The 4681-nt window shown below is 37.6% G+C and overlaps 2 non-coding genes across 2 annotated transcripts in view; one reads left to right on the top strand and one right to left on the bottom strand.

The window, feature by feature from the left end:
- Nucleotides 1–2755: 2755 nt before the first annotated feature.
- Nucleotides 2756–2872, bottom strand: SCDLUD_001840. The gene has a single exon (XR_006829208.1). It is a non-coding gene; the product is annotated as a 5S ribosomal RNA (ribosomal RNA).
- A 1669-nt stretch (nt 2873–4541) lies between these two features.
- The window catches only part of SCDLUD_001839, a 1795-nt gene continuing 1655 nt past the window's right edge, over nt 4542–4681 (top strand). Inside the window, exon 1 of the ribosomal RNA XR_006829207.1 lies at nt 4542–4681. This exon is cut by the window's right edge and continues 1655 nt beyond it. This is a non-coding gene — a ribosomal RNA (18S ribosomal RNA).

Below are 4681 nucleotides of genomic sequence, written 5' to 3'. Positions count from 1 at the left end.
CTTTAGATCCTCGGAATTTTGAGGCTAGAGGCCAGAAAAGTTACCACAGGGAATAACTGGCTTGTGGCAGTCAAGCGTTCATAGCGACATTGCTTTTGATTCTTCGATGTCGGCTCTTCCTATCATACCGAAGCAGAATTCGGTAAGCGTTGGATTGTTCACCACTAATAGGGAACGTGAGCTGGGTTTAGACCGTCGTGAGACAGGTTAGTTTTACCCTACTGATGAATGTTATCGCAATAGTAATTGAACTTAGTACGAGAGGAACAGTTCATTCAGATAATTGGTTTTGCGGCTGTCTGATCAGGCATTGCCGCGAAGCTACCATCTGTTGGATTATGGCTGAACGCCTCTAAGTCAGAATCCATGCTAGAAAGCGATGATTTCTTTTCTCTCACACATCATAGATGGATAATAATAAGGCACCTTTTTGGTGTCGCTGAACCATAGCAGGTGAGCACTGGTGTACTTAGCGGAAAGGCTTTGTGCACTTGCCCACGGATTGCAATGTCATTTTGCGTGAGGATAAATCATTTGTAGACGACTTAAATGTACAACGGGGTATTGTAAGCAGTAGAGTAGCCTTGTTGTTACGATCTGCTGAGATTAAGCCTTTGTTGTCTGATTTGTTTAATCATTTCTAAGTTTTTTTTCCTGTTTGCGTAGGCAGAGGGAGTGGGGAAGGAGATTAGCAGGAGCTGATCGGAATTTAGATTTTTGATTATTTTTTATTTTTTTTTATTTTATTTTTATTTTTCTAAGTGTTGGTGTCCGGGTTATGGTGCTGTGTTTTCCAGCTGCCCTGTGCTTTGTGCTTTAGGGCACAGTGTGGTTTGTAGGGCTGGGGGAAAAAAAAGCAAATCGTGCTGTGGCAACCATTTCAGAAATCGGCCTAGCACTAGCGAGAGGCGAAGAAAACCCTGTTTCTATAGTTTCACGGTGGTGCCCTTATACGTATACAAGTACAAGAATTTTACCAAGAGGGGCTTACCAAGAGTTTTACTAAGAGGCAAGGGGAGGGGGAGGGCAAGGGCAATTAGGCGATGGATGAGGAGAGTGATGGATATATGTTGTGGTAGAAAGTGTGGTAGGAACATATTGTAGTAGAAAGTGTGGTAGAAATATGTTGTAGTAGAAAGTATGGTAGGAACATATTGTAGTAGAAAGTGTGGTAGGAGCATATTGTAGTAGAAAGTATGGTAGGAACATATTGTAGTAGAAAATGTGGTAGAAATATGTTGTAGTAGAAAATGTGGTAGAAATATGTTGTAGTAGAAAATGTGGTAGAAATATGTTGTAGTAGAAAATGTGGTAGAAATATGTTGTAGTAGAAAATGTGGTAGGAGCATATTGTAGTAGAAAGTATGGTAGGAACATATTGTGGTAGAAAGTATAGCAGAAACGGATTTTAGTAGAAAGCATGGTAGAAACGGATTTTAGTAGAAAGCATGGTAGAAACGGATTTTAGTAGAAAATGTGGTGGTAATAAATTGTTTCAGAAAATGAGCAGAAAGAAAAGAAAAAAAAAAAAAAAAATAATTAAAGGGGGAAATTAAAGAAAAAGGTCATTGGTTTATATAGTTTTTTTAAAATTGAATAAAATAAAACTTATTTAGATATATGTTTATTTAGGGATGCTAGTTCTACACGTTTTTCTGAATGACTTTGTTACCACTCATATATAATCGGGAATATGATGCATAAAGAAAAAAAAATTTTTTTTTAAAAAATAATACACACAGTATATAATACCGACAATGCATATATATTCAATTTTTTTTCGTATATAAAAAAAAAAAAAAAAAAATGCATAATATATTTTTTTTTTGAATTACTCTCCACACTTTTTGAAGGAAACACAGATTAAAATGGTTGAATTGAAAGGTGGAACAATATTGAGGAAAAGAGGTTTATGGATGTGGGAAACATATTTACATGGAAGCTGCTTCCAGGTTTGAGCAGGGGGGGTGATATTTGCTTTTGAGTGAGCGTAATTTTTAAGAACCATTTTAGAAGCAGTTGTTGTGGGAAACACGTGTTTCTGGATAGGGGAAACATTTTTGTGTGGAAGATGTTTCCAGGTTTGTTGTTTTCCGACGGGAAAAAAGATATGTGTTAAGATCATTGGAGAGGGAGAAGGAAAATATATAGAAAATACCACAATAATAAAATTTGCAACACAGATATATGGGTGTGGGAAACAATTTTGTATGAGGGATGTTTCCCATAGTAGTGGGCGTAGAGGATTTTTATTTTTTTGGGTAAGAAAAGTTTTTTTGGGGAGGTGCATTGTGTACGAAGTGGTTCTTACAGCGGTGCACTGTGTACGAGGTGGTTCTTACAGTGGTGCACTGTGTACGAGGTGGTTCTTACAGTGGTGCACTGTGTACGACGTGCTTCTCATAGTAATGTGTTTTGCATAGTGGTGTGCGCAGTGTTTTATTATGTATTGCATAGTAGTGCGCGCAGGGTTTTATTATGTATTGCATAGTAGTGCGCGCAGTGTTTTATTATGTATTGCATAGTAGTGCGCGCAGGGTTTTATTATGTATTGCATAGTAGTGCGCGCAGGGTTTTATTATGTATTGCATAGTAGTGCGCGCAGGGTTTTATTATGTATTGCATAGTGGTGTGCGCAGCGTTTTATTATGTATTGCATAGTGGTGTGCGCAGCGTTTTATTATGTATTGCATAGTAATACGCGTAGGGTTTTATTATATACTGCACAATAAAAATAGTGTTTAAAAAAAAAAAAGGATTGCAGCACCTGAGTTTCGCGTATGGTCACCCACTACACTACTCGGTCAGGCTCTTACCAGCTTAACTACAGTTGATCGGACGGGAAACGGTGCTTTCTGGTAGATATGGCCGCAACCGAAATATTAAGAAAAAAAATTAAATATACGCGCGCACGCTTTCTATAGGGCTATTTTTTTGTCTGCACCCAAACACCCAAATTTTATTTTATACAAATAAACATAAGTTATTCCAAAAAGAAAAAAAATATATCTATTTGTAAACTAATATTAAGAAAGTTGTAGGGGCTTATCTAAGGACATTTCTATACCCTTTTTGCTGCACAGATCACATATCTCCGATCATCTGCCCCGAATTCTAAGCGGAACACGGAAATAAAAACGGAAAATCCGCATAAACAAGGATTTAAGGCTTAGTAAACCACACCACCAGCATGTACAGGTGGCATTATATGGGGGTAGGCCTTTCCATGAAGGCTGTAGGGTCCGTATAGATGGAGTTACGGAATGCCGGTACCGGAGATACTGTTGCAGGCCGGTGTCGGTGAGGGTGCTTCAGATCAATCACGTGATTTTGTTGGAAAAAAAAAAAAAGACATCTATCACATGACCAAAAACGTGACATAAAAAACGTGACCAAAACGTGACCAAAAAACGTGACCAAAAACGTGACATAAAAAACGTGACCAAAAACGTGACATAAAAAACGTGACCAAAACGTGACCAAAAAACGTGACCAAAAACGTGACATAAAAAACGTGACCAAAAACGTGACATAAAAACGTGACCAAAAACGTGACCAAAAACGTGACCAAAAACGTGACCAAAAAACGTGACCAAAAAACGTGATTACGGATTAAGTTTTTTTTTTTTTTTTTTTTTTCCCGACTAAGACAAAAAATAATATAAATGCACCACTTTTGCTTGCAATACACACATATTAAAAAAAACCGCATAGACCTAAAAAAATAAAAAAATTAAAAACAAAAAAAAACAAAAAAAACAAAAATATTAGCATATTATGCACAGAGCTGTTTCTCACGGTCTGTTAAATATGTCTGCAGGTACTTCATGCGAAAGCAGATGAAGACAAATCGAAAGAGTTTGGAAACAAGCTTCAGTAAATTTTGTTGACAGTTCGTAAGAACAACAAATGGCCTCGTCATACGGTGGAGAGGATCGCTAGGTGATCGTAAGATCCTGCCTAGTCCCTATACAGCGTACTGACATGGGTGATGGAGTTGGCTTCCCCTCTTCTGTATTGAAAGGGAAAGAAAGCTCTTAGCCTGAATAGTCTTATTCTGGAATTATTTTACGATTTTTCCTATGAGTAAGCAACGAAGGATTTGGTGGATTACTAGCTAATAGCAATCAAAACCAAAGAATTCAAACTTGGGGGAATGCCTTGGTAGGTAGCCGGCTTTTTCAAGCTGTGATTCTATCAAGTGTAACCTCCTCTCAAGCTAGTGATATTAAACCTTTCCGGTGAAACATTCTGGTTAAAGTGTTTAGTGGAAACTAGTTCGAGGAAACTCAAAGAGTGCTATAGGTAAGATTGAGAGTTTTTGTGAAGCTTTGGAGAGAGTAAAATCTTCTCTGAGCATTGCAGCTCTTTTCCAGAGAGTAAGGGAGAGATACGTTTCTTCTTTTTTCTTTCTGGCAACTAAATTTAAATTATCTGCGTTTTCAAGAGAGGTTGGGGCAGGTCTTTAGCTAGGGGCAGTCCACAAGATTGTTTCTGTGCAAAAAGATCAGCTGCGTCTCTCTTTAGAACTTAAGATAGTTATCTGGTTGATCCTGCCAGTAGTCATATGCTTGTCTCAAAGATTAAGCCATGCATGTCTAAGTATAAGCAATTTATACAGTGAAACTGCGAATGGCTCATTAAATCAGTTATCGTTTATTTGATAGTTCCTTTACTACAT

Source organism: Saccharomycodes ludwigii, chromosome II (assembly GCF_020623625.1).
Source record: "Saccharomycodes ludwigii strain NBRC 1722 chromosome II, whole genome shotgun sequence".
NCBI classification, from domain to species: domain Eukaryota; kingdom Fungi; phylum Ascomycota; class Saccharomycetes; order Saccharomycodales; family Saccharomycodaceae; genus Saccharomycodes; species Saccharomycodes ludwigii.
This window is presented reverse-complemented; position numbering and strand designations above follow the sequence as displayed.